This window comes from Ranitomeya variabilis, chromosome 3, assembly GCF_051348905.1.
Source record: "Ranitomeya variabilis isolate aRanVar5 chromosome 3, aRanVar5.hap1, whole genome shotgun sequence".
Taxonomy (NCBI): domain Eukaryota; kingdom Metazoa; phylum Chordata; class Amphibia; order Anura; family Dendrobatidae; genus Ranitomeya; species Ranitomeya variabilis.
In genome coordinates this window covers 758,858,756-758,878,512 of record NC_135234.1, presented here as the reverse complement: position 1 = coordinate 758,878,512, position 19,757 = coordinate 758,858,756, and the positions used below count along the sequence as shown (strand labels likewise).

Genomic DNA, 19,757 nt, shown 5'->3' with positions numbered 1-19,757 from the left:
AGTGTATGTTCCTTGAAGGCAATGTTAAATTATTGTTCATTAAATTGCACTTAGTAGAATACCCGGTTGGGTAATGAGAGTTAATTGTAGCCTGTTGCTATGATATTTAACTATGTTGGTAACGTTCAAGTGTCCTCACCTCCCATAAAGGGAAGCCTGTTCAAGTATGCTTATGTTATTGCACTCAACAAAATTGTATGTCTTTTTGCTAACCTGTATTGTTGTTTTTCTTCCCAGTCCCGGAGTACTGTGTTTAACCAGGGGGGAGTGCAGCGCCCCAGAGTCCTGGTCGTTGCAGTACTGTGGCTCCGCCACTATGGGGAGCTATGGTGCGTCCGATGGCACTGAAGGAGTTCATCTGATCAGGTATCACAGACACCAATAGATTTCACAGCTGGGCCTCCGGGGGGGAGCTAAGGGTGCTATTCATTAGGCCACTCCCCCACCATAGTGGGTAAACTGGGGGTCAGGCAGGAAGTTAGGAGAGAAGGCTGACTGGATTGAACGAAGCAACACCTTGTGGCAGAGGGTGTTGTGGAGGAAGAGACAGTAGGGTCTCTGCCAGGGGTGGGATCCTGGCAGAGGCTTGGCATTGGAAAGAACGTAACGGGTCCGCGCCAGCTCCGGGAAGCGGCGGGACCCAAGAAAGGACGAGAAGCGAGATAGATTGTGCTGAGTGAGAAACGAGATCAAGCAATAGGAGAATTCCAGTAGGGGTCATGCTGTAAGACCGGAGCAACACCCTGCTGAGGCGCACTACTGGTGGCCGGAACGCCGAGGGAGTATTATAACATTCAGCTTCAAGCAATACTCTAAACAGCGGCAGGACAGTCAGTTTAAGGCGGGCTGTCTAACACATATCACCTATGAAGTCTTGGGAGGCAATTGCGGGAGAGGGGCGTCTCTAGGGTCCCGGAAGAACTCCAGGCCTATCCGACAAACGGGTGCCGTTCTAACTGTAACATCAGGAAGGGACGGAAGATTAGAAGAACATCATTTAATCGAGTTGTGAGGGAACTTAAGAAACAGACACAACGGTTGTGGGGTACTTTCCGTAAGCACAGCAGGGAAGGACTACAACACATAGCGCTAAGAAGGAAGGCACCGATTTCCACCTGTGAAGTGAACTCTGGAGGTGCCATTGGACCGGCCGGACTTGCGCAGCTTGGTGAACCGCATTCTGGACTGAGGACTCAGAGATCTCCAGTAAAGAGGTAAAGAGACTGCAACCTGGTGTCCTCGTTATTTACCGCGACCTGCACCCCACAACTGCACCGTTACAACACGACTTATTGCACCGGACGTCCCCCACTGACAGACAGGGCCACGGACCGGGTCTAGCCACCGTGACAACCCCAGGACTGAGACTCAGAGGCCCGGCTCCGGGTACCCCTCGGCCCTGCGGCGGTGTGGGGGCGCTCCGCAATGAAAACATCCAATAGTAACAGAATAAGTCCCGAATTGCAGCTGTGGTGTCACTCCAGCAGAGATGTTATCAGCTGTCTTGGGGTCTTAACATGGAATACCGCTGAGTCGCCCGCCAGGGCCGTGGGGTAATCGGTACCGGGTCCTGCGGTTCACAGGGGGATGTCATGGTGGCGACCCGGTCCGTGGCCCTGGGCGCCCATGTAAAAGGGAAAGGTCTTTAAAGGGAATAAAGTTTATGTTCGTGACTCCACCTGTAGTATTCGGTCAGTGGCGACGGACGCTGCTTTAAGGGGTCCTCTGGGGTGATGTTATGGCAGCTAGATGGTATAACTTCCCACAGGTGAAGTATTTCCCCAGGGCTCCCGGTGTGTAGATGGAAGATGGTGAGGAGTGCAGTAAAGAAAGAGGACACAGGTTTGCAGTCTCTTTACCTGATTTACTGAAGACTTCAGCAGCCACAGTCCAGGGCACCGGATCACAGGGCAGGCAGGGTCCGGCCGGCTTGGAAGCAAGTTAGGAGTCCCCTTATCCAGGTGGAAATCAAAGCCTTCCTCTAGCGCCGTGGTGTTGTAGTCCCTTACTGCCTATGGCTTCAGATAAGGTCCTCACAGATGTTCTCTCTCTCTGTCCCCCGTATAGGATAGGACATAACCTGTATGACTGGTGACTTGAGTCTGTTTATAGGGTCTCTAGCATGCCCCGGGCTCTAAAGGTGTCACCGTGTCTCCTGGGTATTAAAGCTGACAGGTAAAGTGAAGTTCAGCTGTCCTGCAGGTCTCTGATGTAAGTCGTGGAGGGCCTTACAACCTCGGTGTTCCGGCTACCGGTCTATGCGCCTCAGAAGGAGGCAGCCTGCTCGGGGCTGGTCTTCCCCTGGTATCCTCTCCTGTGCTTTGCTCTCCTGCACGTTCACTTCAATCAATTCGGCTTTCTGAATGTCTCTTTCCAGGAACTGCTGCACTACAGCTACACAGCTCCGTAAACCCTCTTCTGCCTCAGACTGATCCAGTCTGTCTCCTGGCAAGTTTCCCTCCAAAACTATCTTATATATGGTGTGAAGAAACCAGATTGTATCTTAATTTTCCAGCAACCATATTTTTGCAAAACCAAAAGAACTGGCTTTTTATCTGTATATTGGCTTGTGAATTTAAATGTTTATGTCTGGTGGATCAAGAAGACAGACTTGCCAACTGATATACTATCTAACATACTGTGTAAGTCTGTAATAATGACTGTTTACTTTATCTTAATGTTGGACTAAAGGACCCTGGGTAATTCTGGAAATAGCTTACATGCCTTGGGTATAAAAAGACTCAGAGATCACATCATGGGAGACTGTAGTAACACAGAGCTACCAGCCGGACATTCTGCCAACCACCCAACAGACAAGAGAGAGGACTGCAGCTAATTCATCATGGCGCCATCACGATGGACACTGATCTATGATTCTATAAGAAACAACCTAGGGGTTTTCGGCTTTGGTTGGAAGGACACAGATCTGATCCAGTGACCATCTCTGAACCATGGATATGTTTGGAGAAAGCCAGGGTTAGGACCCGCTGGTTGCCTGGTTCCAGGGAAATGGTCAGATAAGCCAGGTGGTGACTCTCGTGTCAACTGGCTTTGGACCTTGTATGGACTCTATGGACAGTTCTTGGTCATCTCCCTATGCTTGTCGTTACCTCTTCTCTGTGTGTGTAACACAGGTGGAATAGCGATCCTGGGAGCTCTGACGTCATGTCAACTGGCTTTTGACCTTGTACGGACTCCTTGGACTGTTCTGTCATCTTCCTACGCTTGTTGATATCTTTTCTCTGTGTGTATATCACAGGTGGAATAGCGACCCTGGGAGCTCTGATATAACAGCTACCGTTATCCCGGTGAGACAACGGAAGAGTAAGACCCTGTCATGTGCACTATGTTGGGGTAATTGCTGAGATTGTTCTGTTTGCTATTGTGTGTTGTGGTTCAATAAAGTATTGCCACACTGTTATACTTTAACCCTGTGTTGTCTGTGTAGTGTATTGCCCACTGGGAGATAGAGCGGGCATTCAGTGGTATGAGCCCTGGTCCATGCAGTCTTGCTAAAGACAGCCGGGCCAGCGGACGAGAGCACCCACTGACCCCGTTTCTCCACATATGGAGAGTCACCTAGTAAATAGGATCAAAAGCTCCCCCTGGTGGCCTGGAGTGTGAATGTGTTGCATGTCTGTGTTACCTGGTTACAGTTATCCCTTCTTGCCTTCAAGCGTAACATCACTCGCACCGTGAGGAAAGCAATGCTACTGTGACGACCAGGACCCTGGGGCGCCACACCGACACTAATGCTTCAGGATGTAGAGCGCTGCCTGTAGTCACCCGCTCACCCGCCTGCACACAAGCACACGCAGATGCTGACATCTTTTTTTTTTAGTGCATGGGAACACTTCTACATTCATCACTCCCAAGTTTAGTACACAAGAGAGAACACCGCTACCCTGAGCCCATTTACCTTCATTACTACCCACCATTAAAAAGTAATTTCCTGGGACCCCATGCTTTACAGTACAGCTTTGCTTCGTTAGTCTATATCTCCACCTCAACAGTTTTGTCTATTGGATATTTAGATAGCTTGAAAGTGACCACTTGTCTTATGGTCTTTTTTCTTATCCCCATGCTTTATCCTGCAGCTCCACTCGTTTAGTGCACAGCTATGACAAGTGAACGCAGCTCAATGGATCTTCAGGGGTGCCCTGCTCCTCAGGCCAGGCAGGTAGTCGGAGGCAGGTGAGCAGCGCGAAACGGTTGCAGATTAGAGTCCGTCACGGCAGTGGCCTGACTCAAAACTTATAGGCCTCAATGCAAAATCTCCAAAAGGGCCCCAACTATCACAGGTTGTTATTCTATTGTTTTATTCATATGGTTCCAAATGGACCTTTAGGGTCACTCTTGGTCCTGGTGCACCTGCAATCCGTGCCCCCAACTAGTGCTATGCCTCAGCTACAGGTCTGGGGTATGGTTACACACCCTAATTGTACACATGTCAGTTCACCAGTAGGGGGCAGCATTACCCTGCACTGTGCACAGCGCACGGATTCTTTTTTCCACCATTATCAGAGTTTAAAATCCAGTTCACAGTAAGTTACCGGCGTCACCACCGCACCTAACACACAGGCAGACACGGGTTATTCACACAATTTTTTTGCTGCAGTTTATAAGGAAACTTTTTAAATTAACTTCTGGTTTTCCTACTGAACTTATTCCACATTCATGTAAATCACGAGAAAACGACATAAAAACGCGTGGAAGAAGCATGAAAAACACGACATCCACAGTGTCCCCATAATAACAGTGATATCCACAGTGCCCCATAATAACAGTGATATCCACAGTGCCCCATAATAACAGTGATATCCACAGTGCCCCATAATAACAGTGATATCCACAGTGCCCCATAATAACAGTGATATCCACAGTGCCCCCATAATAACAATGATATCCACAGTGTCCCCATAATAACAGTGATATCCACAGTGCCCCCATAATAACAGCGATATCCAGTGTCCCCATAATAACAGTGATATCCACAGTGCCCCCATAATAACAGTGATATCCACAGTGCCCCATAATAACAGTGATATCCACAGTGCCCCCATATTAACAGTGATATCCACAGTGTCCCCATAATAACAGTGATATCTACAGTGTCCCCATAATAACAGCGACATCCACAGTGCCCCATAATAACAGTGATATCCACAGTGCCCCCATAATAACAGTGATATCCACAGTGTCCCCATAATAACAGTGATATCCACAGTGCCCCCATAATAACAGTGATATCCACAGTGCCCACATAATAACAGTAATATCCACAGTGCCCCCATAATAACAGTGATATCCACAGTGCCCCATAATAACAGTAATATCCACAGTGCCCCATAATAACAGTGATATCCACAGTGCCCCCATAATAACAGTGATATCCACAGTGCCCACATAATAACAATAATATCCACAGTGCCCCCATAATAACAGTGATATCCACAGTGCCCCATAATAACAGTGATATCCACAGTGCCCCATAATAACAGTGATATCCACAGTGCCCCATAATAACAGCGATATCCACAGTGCCCCCATAATAACAGCGATATCCACAGTGCCCCCATAATAACAGTGATATCCACAGTGCCCCATAATAACAGTGATATCCACAGTGCCCCATAATAACAGCGATATCCACAGTGCCCCCATAATAACAGCGATATCCACAGTGCCCCCATAATAACAGTGATATCCACAGTGCCCCATAATAACAGTGATATCCACAGTGCCCCATAATAACAGCGATATCCACAGTGCCCCCATAATAACAGCGATATCCACAGTGCCCCCATAATAACAGCGATATCCACAGTGCCCCCATAATAACAGTGATATCCACAGTGCCCCCATAATAACAGTGATATCCACAGTGTCCCATAATAACAGTGATATCCACAGTGTCCCATAATAACAGTGATATCCACAGTGCCCCATAATAACAGTGATATCCACAGTGCCCCATAATAACAGTGATATCCACAGTGCTCCATAATAACAGTGATATCCACAGTGCTCCATAATAACAGTGATATCCACAGTGCCCCCATAATAACAGTGATATCCACAGTGCCCCCATAATAACAGTGATATCCACAGTGCTCCATAATAACAGTGATATCAATTTGCATTTCTAATACTGATCTGGTATTACCGGATGCTCCAGTGCCCCCACTATTCCTACATGCCCCTATTGGCATCCGCAATGGTAGTCAATGGGCGACATCTCCCCACAGCTGCAGATATGGGACAGATCGGCCGTGTATGCTTGGGTCCTAATATTTCACATGAGCCCATCTTTACGGCTTTTGTGTCCTCCTGCCATGGAGTAGAGAAGAGACAAGGGCACATTTCTGCACAGATCCGCGCTGGCCGCGGCCGACCCTACTCCAGTGACAGCGTGATTGTCTCTGATGAAAAGCTTGAACTAAGGTTAATGGATATCTGACACGTTATAAAGAGGCTCCTGCTCTTTCTCAGCGGGCACCTGGAAGGTGGCAGCGCTGCTCTCTGCCCCAGAGATGAACAGCACCGTAATACAAATCATACCAATGTGGGATCTGAAAGGAGACGTGTCACATTCACAAGACTTTCAATCCAGAAGTAATCGTCCTCCGTGAGCTGCGATGCTCTGCGTTACCTGATGACTTTCTATTGTAGATCCGGTGCTATAATGTCTTATACCGGGAACACCATACAAGATCCACCGTATACCGGAAACACCCCACAATGCCCGCAATATACCGGGAACACCCCACAATGCCCGCAATATACCGGGAACACCCCACAAGATCCACCATATACCGGGAACACCCCACAAGGCCGCAGTATGCGGGGAACACCCTACAAGATCCACCGTATACCGGAAACACCCCACAATGCCCGCAATATACTAGGAACACGCCACAATGCCCGCAATATACCGGGAACACCCCACAATGCCCGCAATATACCGGGAACACCCCACAAGATCCACCATATTCCGGGAACACCCCACAAGGCCGCAGTATGCGGGGAACACCCTACAAGATCCACCGTATACCGGAAACATCCCACAATGCCCGCAATATACTGGGAACACGCCACAATGCCCGCAATATACCGGGAACACCCCACAATGCCCGCAATATACCGGGAACACCCCACAAGATCCACCATATACCGGGAACACCCCACAAGGCCCGCAGTATGCGGGGAACACCCTACAAGATCCACCGTATACCGGAAACACCCTACAAGACCCGCCGTATATGGGGAACACACCATAAGATCCGCCGTATACCGTGAACACCCCACAAAGCCCACAGTATACCGGGAACACCCCCACAAGGCCCTCTGTACACCAGGAACACTCTACAAGATCCACCATATACTGAGAACACCGTATAAGATCCACCATATACCGGGAAAACCCCACAAGACCCGCTGTGAACACCCCACAAGTCCCTCGGTATACCGTGAACACCCCACCAGACCCACCGTATACTGCGAACACCCCACATGACTCACCGTATATAGAAACACCCCACAAGATCCGCAGTATTCTAGAACCACCCCACAAGACCCATCGTATACCAGGAACACCCCACAAGACCCACTGTATACCAGGAACACCCCACAAGACCCACCGTATACTGTCAACATCCCACAAGACCCGCCGTATACCGTCAACACCCCACAAGACCCATCGTATACCTTGAACATCCCACAAGACCCGCCGTATACCGTCAACACCACACAAGACCCATAGTATACCTTGAACACCCCACATGACTCAACGAATACAGGAACAACCCACAAGCTCCACAGTATACCGGGTACACCCCATAAGACCCATCGTACACCGGAAACACCCCACAAGACCCGCTGTATATCGTGAACACCCCACAAGACTCACCGTATACGTGGAACACCCAACAAGACACCCTATAGGACCTGAAATATATAGGTAACACCCTACAAGACTCACAGTACACCGGGAACAGCCCACAAGACTCGCAGTATACCAGGAGCACCACATAAGACACGCCATATACCGGGATCACCCCACAAGACCCACTATATAACAGGAAGACTCAGCAAGACCCACCTTATACTGGGAATAACCCAGAACATCCGCCACATACTGGGAACACCCCCACAATACCTGTCATATACCAGGAGCCCTCCACAAGACCCATCATATACCAGGAAGACTCCACAAAACCCACAGTATACCGGGAACACCATACAACATTTGCCGTATACTGGGAACACCCCACATGACCCGCAGTATACCGGAACACCCCAAAAGACCGGCCATATACTGGGAACACCCCACTAGACCCACAGTGAGCCGGAAACACCCTACAAGACCCACAGTATACCGGGAACATATCCCAAGACACGCCGTATGCCAGGAAGACTTCACAAGACCTGTCGTATACCGGGAACACCCACAAGACCTACCGAATACTAGGAAGACTCCACAAGACCTGCCTTATATCGCGAACACCCCACGAGACCTGCTATATATCTGTACATCCCCATAATAACCAATGTATACTGGGAACACCCCCACAAGACCTGCCGTATACACAGGCGGATTAAGAGTATCCAGAATCCTGGGCAGTTTAGAAGGATTGGACCTCCCAGGTACCCGATGTATCACATGACATGTCACATGATCCCTTTTGATAGATCATATGATAGGTCATGTGACTAACACACAGGTGATCTAGAGCAAATCCACACACGGAAAACAACAGAGATAGCGGAGTGCGGAGCCCACAAGACCTACCTTATAAAGTGAGCACCCCCACAAGAGCTGCCATATACCTAATCACCCCACTATAACCAACATATATCGGGAACACCCCACAAGACCTGACATATACTGGGAACACCCCACAAGACCCACCTTATACCGGGAACAACCCACAAGACCCGCCTTATACCGGGAACAACCCAAAAGACCCGCCGTATACTGCAAACACTCCAGAAGACCCGCCGTATACTGGGAACAGTCCACAAGACCCGCCATATACCGGGAAAACTCCACAAGCCCTGCCGTATGCCGGAAACATACCACAAGACAACCATATTCTACCGGGAACACTCCACAAAACCTGCTGAATGCCCGGAATGGCTGCCATTGTCACCAGGTATTCCATGTTATTCCCCGCTGTGTCAGTGCTTTTATCACATTACATAGTGATGTAGTAACACAACATAATTATACTGATAAAATATAGTATAATATTAAATTTTTTCACCAGATTTTTTGCTGAATATTTTTGCATCCTCATTATACCTTTACACGCTTTGTCCCAGGAATGGACGGTAAATGTGGCTTTATTTATATAGATGAGCGGTGCGGGCTCAGCCTCATCTGCACAGGATACAATGCTGCATCCTCGCTGATAATTAATGTGCACCGTGCTGCCAGTCACAGGGAGGATATTACCGCAGCTGTCATTCCAGAGTCGTGTTTCTCGGTGAATCGCACACAATCACTTTGATATCAGCGCGGTGACTGTCAGCGGCCCTAATAAACTGGTTTGATAAGCTGACACCCGCTGTATTGTTACCACGAATATCACTATATCAATTACAGCCGCATGTGTCACTGCTTGTTAATACGGGGGGGGGGGGGGCAATACTTATGTGATTTTATGGGAAGTCAAATTTGATGGGAGCGGTGACATGTTATTACTATTAGTCAACATTGTTACTTCGGGCGCCACTATTTTTACCGTATATGTACATTTATTTATTTGCTGGAATCAGTCATATAAGTCATTTATCGGGGCTCTCTGGAATTGGCACATTTTTATATTACAACGTTGGTTGATCATGTGACCACCCCGAAATAATATAATTCCGTATTACGGTCTTCATAGGGAATCATCAATTTCGCTATATACTGCAAGACTGTAAACAAAGCGACTAAAAAATAAAGTAAAAAAAAAAATTAAATATAAAAAAAGATCGAGTCCACCCCGATTTCCCACCTTGAAAATAAAGAAAAACACAAACAAACATATTTGGTACGCATCCGTAAACCTTCTATGAAGTTACAAAATCTGTGCGACAAACACCATGAAGAAAAAGATCAAAAATTCCAGGATTGCTGTTTTTCTATTGCCGCATCTTCATGAAAAAAGCATTAAAAAGTGATCAAAATGTCAGATGTACCCCAAGATGGTATCAATAAAAACGAAAGTTCGCCACGCCAAAAACAAGACATCACACAGCTCGATCGACTGAAAAATGAAAAAGTTTTCAGTCTCAGAAAATGGAAGCACAATTTTGTTTGAAAAGTTCAGAATTTTTGTATATAATAAAATAATAATAGTAATAATAATAATTATTATTATTATACATTGTTATTATAACTGATATTTTTCAGGGCTTCATAGGATAAAAAAACATGGATTATCTTTCAAAAACAGATAGTTCGCAGAATTGTTGCTCTTTGACACTGCTATGAGTCATTGGGATGATGTCTCCACATAATATGATGTGTGCACACAGTATGGTGAACCTGGACAGTATGATGCCCCCACAGCCACTCACACAATATGATGGTCCCCAACAGTTTTAATACAGTATGATACCCCCACACCTCTCCACACAGTACAATTGTCCCCACAGACCCCATACACAGTATGATGGCCCCACACAGAATAAGTTCTCCCAGTATAATGCTACCACAGCCCTCACACACGGTATGAAGCCCCCACAGTATGATGCTCCAAAAATCCCGTATACAGAATTATGCCCCCTGCACAGTGTGATGCCCCCACAGCCTACCCACACAGCTTGATGCTCCCACATTCCACCACACACAGTATGATGCCCCCATGCAATAAGATACTCCCATGCCGCCCACAGAGAATAATGCCCCCACAGCTCACCCACACACTTTCATGGCCACACATAGTATGAGGCCCCCACACAATATAATGGCCCACAGCACCCAGAGCGGGATGCTCACACACAGTATGATGCCCCCACACATTATGATGCTCCCTACACACAGTATGATGCCCCCACACATTATGATGCCCCCACATAGTATGTGTAGGATGCTAGCAGGTGCGTAGGATGCAGTGACACACAGGAGGCAGAACCAGGGTTAGCAGGTTCTTTATGTATAGGAACAGTAATGGTACAAGCAGGGGGTAAGGAATGTGATTGGAGGATAGGGGGAAAGTCAAATGCAATAGAATGTAACAGGTTAACTTATCAGTCTCTGTGCGCTGGAGGATGGCGGCTGGATGATCCCACGGCGGCGCCTCAGACGGCGCGAGATGTCTCCGATCCAGTCCCACAGATAAGCGATGCACTTTCTCCTTGCGACGATGAATCCTCCGGGTTCTTCAGCACGCGATCTCCTGATCCGTGCGCACGGTGGGGCAGAGGTGATGGTCGGCGGCACAGAAGAAGAAGCAGAGAGTTCAGTGAGCAAGGCCGCAGTGGGAGCACACAGTCCAGCGGACACAGCCACAGGCACGGGCCGGACCTCAGCAGACACTGCAAGGATGGGACTAAGCGGTGCCTCCGCGGTGGTGAGCGGAGCGAAGGTCCATACTCTATCCTGATCACTACCCGGTGAGGAAGTCTCTCTGGGCTGAGGGTAGGACACGTCGGAAGTCTGGCTAGCTGGGGGTATAGGCACAGCTAGCGGGCGTGGGTCCGTGAAGAGAGAGTTAAGCGTCTTACTACTCACAAGCTTGGTCCCCGCCAAGTGTCCTGTCTTCCTGCTGAAACTGTCCGACCCGCCGCCATCAGTCAGGTGCCCGGTACTGCACCTGACAGCATCCTCTTCCCCTTGCAACACTGGTTACAGCCCCGATGGTTCTGGCCCAGATACGCAGGAGAGACCATCAACTTGGTTCTCCTCCCTACATATGATTCCCCCACAGATCCCACACATACGAAGCTCACACACAGTATGATGCCCACAGCCCACCCACACAGTATTATCCTCTCATAGTCGACAACGATGTGATGGCCCCACACAGTATGATGGTCGCACAGCCCCTCACACACAGTATGATGCCTCCACACAGTATGTAGGTCCCTCAGTTCCTCATACACAGTAGAATGGCTCCACACTGTGGCTGGTTCTTTATAGGGCTTTGTTACTGGCACTGTTCTGTATGGGGCTCTGTGACTGGTGCTGTATGGGGCATTGCTACTGACTCTATTGTCCTGGTGTTGGTTTCATATGATGCAGGACATCGTGATTGGCACTTGGTCCTTGAGCCACTACCATATGGGGAATTCATGTTGGTGGGCATACACGGTCACGACTCCATTTTAGCCTTCCTTTTGTAATGGTGATAACTTGTCAAGTTGAGAATCTGGCACATTGAATAACAGTTGCTCATTTAGGCCACGCTATTCCTCACAACATGCATGCTCACCTTGGCCCAGCATGCATGTTTTTTCAATGGGGGTTACAGAATAAGCCTGGCCCCTTCAGCATCCATTTATCTCCCATAGAAAGATGGCTAAAATCCAAGTTGCCTATCTTTCTTGCCCCTGAGGGCGCCTATTAGTCGATCCTACTACAAGTGAGATTATTGGTTGATCTCAGCGAGATTGGATGTTTATGGGCACCATTACTGGTCTATTCAGGTAGCAGTGAAGTAGAAAACCATGAAACATGCCCTTCAAAAGCAACTGCAAACCTATAGGTGACAACTAAGGGTATAACTAGGTACCCTGCCAAGTATAGGTGCTCTCTTTTGCTGGAGGACTAAAGTAATGGCTCAGTATAAAGTTGGCCTCACATTTGTGAATGCTCATTTGGCCGGCAACTGTTCCTCTTGACCCCAACATATATGGTGTAATTGGTTGGGTCACCGACAGCTGGGTATCGTCCTCTGAAATAGGAATGATGGATTTTCTTCATTCGGTAAAAATTGGGAGACCCAATAGATAGTCATCCAAGACTGTTAAAATCGGTGGGTGCTGCCAACATTAAAGTTTCTTAGGAGTTCCTCTAAGGCAAGTGTCTATCATCAGGTAGACTGAGAACTGTTTTCATCAGCCTCCTCTAAGGATCAACCTACTCCTGACTTATCCATCGATGTCGTCTGGTTTTTAGGCCAGTGAAGATATAAGAATTAGGATCCCTTCAGAATGCAGTGCTAAGGACCACCATGATTATACATGCCAATTTAGCTACTACACCCTCCAGGGCTACATGGCTTGGAATTCCTTAGCTACACACCGATGTTGGTTGTCTTTGGGTTGTGTGGATGACCCTTTGAGTTTGTGCCGGACAGAGCGGTGGGGTGACTGTCAAGATTTGAGCTGCCACCCATTACTGGTCAGAGAGTTGCACATGATGGTCATAACTGTGAACATGTATTTTCAGGATTGGAAGTGTTTTATAGGGCCTTCTATTGGTGCCAAAATACCGCTTTTGGGCAGAGATCCATACTTTTCCGTTGTGCCTTGGTCCTTTGTTGCCAGTCATGCTGCCTGCCTGGACTTCACTCATTATGGCACCGTCACGTCTCTAATGTCCTCTTCGCTTATTATGCATTTCATCATGAGATCACCGTTGTGCTGTCTTTGCAGATGTTTGGCATTTTCACCATTTCAGCAATGTATTGATTGTGTTGGCGGTAGACAGTAATTTATGCTGAGATGCAGAATTCCAGCTTGTGAGCATGCGGCGGGGTCACGACTACATTGTCCATTTCATGTTTTGACAGTAATGAGGTCACAGTTGTCGGTGGAGATAAGAAGCGGCAGACACTTGGTTTAATCTTCCAATATATTAAATAGAGGATGTGACATGACGCGTCCAATACCGAGGAGTGCACCCACCATCAGATAGAAAGATCTTTACTTTTTCTGCACGCTCTGGGGCTTACATGTGTGCACTCTGGGACTTTCTGGGGCTTCCACGTGTGCACTCTCTGGGAATAGTATGTGTGAGCTCTCTGCAGCTTGCATGTGTGCACTCTCTGGGGCTTGCACGTATGAGCTCTCTGGGGCTTGCATGTATGCAATCTGGCTCTTGCATTTGTGTACACTCTCTGGGCCATGTATGTGTGCACTCTCTTGGACTTGCACATGTGCACCCTCTTGGACCTGCATGTGTGCACTCTCTGGGGCATGTATGTGTGCATCCTCTTGGACCTGCATGTGTGCACTCTCTAGGACTGGCATGTGTGCACTCTCTGGGGCATGTGTTGTGTGCACTCTCTGGGACTGGCATGTGTGCGCTCTCTGGGGCTTGAATGTGTGCACTCTCTTGGACTGGCATGTGTGCAATGTCTGTAACTTGCATGTGTGCACGCTCTGGGACTGGCATGTGTGCACTCTCTGGGACTGGCATGTGTGCACTCTCTGGGACTGGCATGTATGTGCACTCTCTGGGATTGGCATGTGCGCACTCTCTGGGACTGGCATGTGTGCGCTCTCTGGGACTTGAATGTGTGCACTCTCTTGGACTGGCATGTGTGCAATGTCTGTAACTTGCATGTGTGCACGCTCTGGGACTGGCATGTGTGCACTCTCTGGGACTGGCATGTGTGCACTCTCTGGGACTGGCATGTATGTGCACTCTCTGGGATTGGCATGTGCGCACTCTCTGGGACTGGCATGTGTGCACTCTCTGGGACTGGCATGTGTGCTCTCTCTGGGACTGGCATGTGTGCACTCTGGAACTGGCATGTGTGGACGCTCTGGGACTGGCATGTGTGGACGCTCAGGGACTGGCATGTGTGCACTCTCTTGGACTGACTTGTGTGCACTCCCTGGGACTGGCATGCGTGCGCTCTCTGGGACTGGCATGTGTGCACTCTCTGGGACTGGCATGCGTGCACTCTTTGGGACTGGCATGTGTGGACGCTCTGGGACTGGCATGTTTGCACTCTCTGGGACTGGCATGTGTGCACTCTCTGGGACTGGAATGTGTGCACTCTCTGGGACTTGCATGTGTGCACTCTCTGGGGCTTGCAGGTGTGGACGCTCTGGGACTGGCATGTGTGCACGCTCTGGGACTAGTGGAACGCCATCAGACGCAGGGCAGCGGGGTACTCAGTACTGGGCCTCTCTATCTCAGTCCTGGGGTTGTCACTGTGGCTAGACCCGGTCCGTGACCCTGCTAAGGGGCGTCCAATGAAAGATGTGATGATGGTACGTGGTGCAGGTCGCGATGAATAACGAGGACACAGGGTTGCAGTCTCTTTACCTCTTTACTGAAGGCTTCAGGATCCACAATCCAGAGCACTGCTAACAGGGCTGGCTGAGACCGGCCGGTCCGAAGGCACATCCAGAGCTCCCTTTGCAGGTGGAAATCTGTGCCTAACTTCTAGCGCCTGTGTGTTGTAGTACCTCCCTGCTGAGCACCACGGGATAGTCCTCACAACTGTTGTGTCTGTTTCTGATGTTCTTTCTCACAACTCTCGTTTCTATTCTGATGTTCTTCTCCGTCCCCCAGATGATATGGCTAGGACGCACGCGTATGACGGGTAGGCCGGGAGTTCTTCCGGGACCCTAGTGACGCCCCTCTCCCACAATTGCCTCCTATGTCTGCTTAGATGATTTAAGTGAGACAGCCAACCTATAATTAACTGTCCTGCCGTTGGTTTGAAGTAATGCTTGGAGCCTAATACTTCCTCAGCGTTCCGGCCACCGGCTACGCGCCTCAGTAGGATGTTGCCTCGGTCTTACGGCACGACTCCTACTGGTGTTTTCTCCTTGTTGCTATGATCTCGTTTCTCACTCTCCACAATAAACCTCGCTTCTTGTCCTTTCTTGAGATACCGCCGCAATGCAGTGCAGGCGCAGTTCCTTAACGTTCTTTTCTGTTCGCTAGGCCTCTGTCAGGATCCCACCTGTTGTGAACTCTGTTTTCGGGCTCCCTCTTGTGGTCACAGGTGGTATTGTGTGACTTTTGTTTTGGGCTCCCCCTGGTGGCTTTGTTTGTTATCCTGCGGGTCTGTGGCTGGATCAGCTGCCTCGTTATTCACTTGGGAGTTTCCTATTTAGCTCTGTTTCACTTCTACTTGTTGCCGGCTGTCAATGTATTCAGTGCTATTCTGATTACTCCTGATTATCTTCGGTTTCAGTCTCTTTAGGAGAAGCTAAGTTCTGTTTAATTATTTTTTGCCCATCAGTCTGCAATATGATTTCTGTGTATGATGAGTTTAGTCCAGCTTGCTAATATGTGATTTCTTGCTGCTGGTAAGCTCTGGGGTACAGAGTTGCTTCCTTGTTAGTTGGTGCGGGGGCTCGAGCAATCTCTGCGTGGATATTTTGAATAGGGTTTTTAATTGACCGCACAGTTCCCTTTCTATTTTCTGCTATCTAGTGTTAGCGGGCTGTTGTGAACTCTGTTTTCGGGCATCCTCTTGTGGTCACAGGTGGTATGGTGTGACTTTTTGTTTTGGGCTCCCCCTGGTGGCTTTGTTTGTTATCCTGCGGATCTGTGACTTATCAGCTGCCTCATTAGTCACTGGGAGGTTCCTATATAGCTCTGTTTCACTTCCACTTGTTTTTTGTTTTTAGGTAACGTTCCACGGCTACTTTTAGTTGTGTGCGGATAGGATCAGGTTGCGGTCAATTCAGTTACCACTTCCCCAGAGTTTGTAGTCTGTTCAGGTACTTAGCTAGTCCTACTTGCGATCCTTGCCACTAGGATCATAACAGTACAGCCGGACCACTGTTATGATCCTAGTGGCAAGGATCGCAATTTTGTCCCCAAGCACATGTCTTGCCAAAGTAATCCATGTTATCTCTGTGGGTGTGTTTTCATTAATAATTTGCATGATGTTGTCGTGTTGGGTCTGCCATGGTTGCAGACTTATAATCCAGTCCTGGATTGGAAAGCAATGTCTGTGTCAAGTTGGGGTTGTCAGGGAATTCATGGCGATGCTCCTGTGGTGTCAATTGCTTCATCCACTCCTTCTGAAGTCCCTGCGTTTTTGTCAGACTACCAGGATGTATTTGATGAGCCCAAACTCAGTTCTCTACCTCCTCATAGGGATTGTGATTGTGCTATAAATTTGATTCCTGGTAGTAAGTTTCCTAAGGGACGACTTTTCAATTTGTCAGTGCCGGAGCATGCTGCCATGCGGAGTTATATAAAGGAGTCTTTGGAGAAAGGACTTATTCGCCCCTCCTCCTCCCCTCTTGGTGCGGGGTTCTTTTTTGTGGCTAAGAAGGATGGTTCCCTGAGACCTTGTATTGATTATCGCCTTCTAAATAAAATCACGGTCAAATTTCAGTATCCTTTGCCATTGTTATCTGATCTGTTTGCTCGCATTAAGGGGTCTAGTTGGTTCACCAAGATAGATCTTCGTGGTGCGTATAACCTTGTGCGTATTAAGCAGGGTGATGAATGGAAAACTGCATTTAATACGCCCGAAGGCCATTTTGAGTACTTGGTGATGCCTTTTGGACTTTCTAACGCTCCTTCTGTCTTTCAGTCCTTTATGCATGACATCTTCCGCGAATATCTGGATAAATTTATGATTGTGTATCTGGATGATATTCTGTTTTTTTCTGATGATTGGGAGTCCCATGTTAAGTAGGTCAGGATGGTGTTTCAGGTCCTACGTGCCAATGCTTTATTTGTGAAGGGCTCAAAATTTCTTTTTGGAGTCCAGAAGGTTTCTTTTTTGGGTTTCATTTTTTCTCCTTCTACTATTGAGATGGACCCAGTCAAGGTTCAGGCTATTCATGACTGGACGCAGCCTACATCTGTTAAGAGTCTTCAGAAGTTCTTGGGTTTTGCTAATTTTTACCGTCGCTTCATCGCTAATTTTTCTGGTGTTGTTAAGCCTTTGACGGATTTGACCAAGAAAGGTTCTGATGTTACTAATTGGTCTCCTGCGGCTGTGGAGGCCTTTCGGGAGCTGAAGTGCCGGTTTTCTTCGGCTCCAGTCTTATGTCAGCCAGATGTCTCTCTTCCTTTCCAGGTCGAGGTTGATGCTTCCGAGATTGGAGCGGGGGCTGTTTTGTCGCAGAGAAGCTCCGATGGCTATGTGATGAAGCCATGTGCTTTCTTTTCAAGAAAGTTTTCGCCTGCCGAGCGGAATTATGATGTCGGTAATCGGGAGTTGTTGGCTATGAAGTGGGCACTTGAGGAGTGGCGACATTGGCTCGAGGGAGCTAAGCATCGTGTGGTGGTCTTGACTGATCACAAGAATCTGATTTATCTCGAGTCTGCCAAGCGGCTGAATCCTAGACAGGCTCGTTGGTCGTTGTTTTTCTCTCGTTTTGATTTCGTGGTCTCGTACCTGCCTGGTTCGAAGAATGTAAAGGCTGATGCTCTTTCTAGGAGTTTTGTGCCTGACTCTCCTGGAGATTCAGAGCCGGCTGGTATCCTCAGAGAAGGGGTGATTTTGTCTGCCATCTCCCCAGATTTGCGACGAGTGCTGCAGGAGTTTCAGGCGGATAGACCTGACCGTTGTCCACCGGAGAGACTGTTTGTCCCGGATAGATGGACCAGTAGAGTTATTTCCGAGGTTCATTCTTCGGTGTTGGCGGGCCATCCTGGAATATTTGGTACCAGAGATTTGGTGGCCAGGTCCTTTTGGTGGCCTTCCTTGTCGCGGGATGTGCGTTCCTTTGTGCAGTCTTGTGGAATTTGTGCTCGGGCTAAGCCTTGCTGTTCTCGTGCCAGTGGTTTGCTGTTACCTTTGCCTGTCCCGAAGAGGCCTTGGACGCACATTTCCATGGATTTTATTTCAGATCTCCCTGTCTCTCAGAGAATGTCAGTCATCTGGGTAGTGTGTGATCGTTTTTCTAAGATGTTCCATTTGGTGCCCTTGCCTAAGTTGCCTTCCTCCTCCGAGTTGGTTCCGCTGTTTTTTCAAAATGTGGTTCGTTTGCACGGGATCCCTGAAAATATTGTTTCCGACAGAGGATCCCAGTTTGTGTCTAGATTTTGGCGGACTTTTTGTGCTAAAATGGGCATTGATTTGTCTTTTTCGTCGGCCTTCCATCCTCAGACGAATGGCCAAACCGAGCGAACTAATCAGACCTTGGAAACTTATTTAAGATGTTTTGTTCCTGCTGATCAGGACGACTGGGTGACTTTTTTGCCATTGATCGAGTTTGCCCTTAATAATCGGGCTAGTTCTGCTACTTTGGTTTCTCCTTTTTTTTGTAACTCGGGGTTTCATCCTCGTTTTTCCTCGGGTCAGGTAGAGCCTTCTGACTGTCCTGGAGTGGATGTTGTGGTGGATAGGTTGCATCAGATTTGGAATCATGTGGTGGACAATTTGAAGCTGTCACAAGAGAAGGCTCAGCGCTTTGCCAACCGCCGTCGCTGTGTGGGTCCCCGACTTCGCGTTGGGGACTTGGTGTGGTTGTCTTCTCGCTTTGTTCCTATGAAGGTCTCCTCTCCTAAGTTCAAGCCTCGGTTTATCGGTCCTTATAAGATTTTGGAAGTCCTTAACCCTGTGTCATTTCGTTTGGACCTCCCAGCATCGTTTGCTATTCATAATGTGTTCCATCGGTCGTTGTTGCGGAGGTATGTGGTGCCTGTGGTTCCTCCGGTTGAGCCTCCTGCCCCTGTGCTGGTTGAGGGAGAATTGGAATACGTGGTGGAGAAGATCTTGGATTCTCGTATTTCTAGATGGAGGCTTCAGTATTTGGTTAAGTGGAAGGGCTATGGTCAGGAGGATAATTCCTGGGTTGTCGCCTCTGATGTTCATGCGGCCGATTTGGTTCGTGCCTTCCATGTGGCTCACCCTGATCGCCCTGGGGGTTTTGATGAGGGTTCG

General features: G+C 48.4%; 1 long non-coding RNA gene across 1 annotated transcript in view; it reads left to right on the top strand.

The window, feature by feature from the left end:
- The window catches only part of LOC143817331 (uncharacterized), a 203,083-nt gene that overhangs the window by 98,547 nt on the left and 84,779 nt on the right, over window positions 1–19,757 (top strand). Inside the window, exon 3 of the long non-coding RNA XR_013224116.1 lies at window positions 4,098–4,194. This is a non-coding gene — a long non-coding RNA (uncharacterized LOC143817331). The remainder of the gene's footprint in view (window positions 1–4,097; window positions 4,195–19,757) is intronic.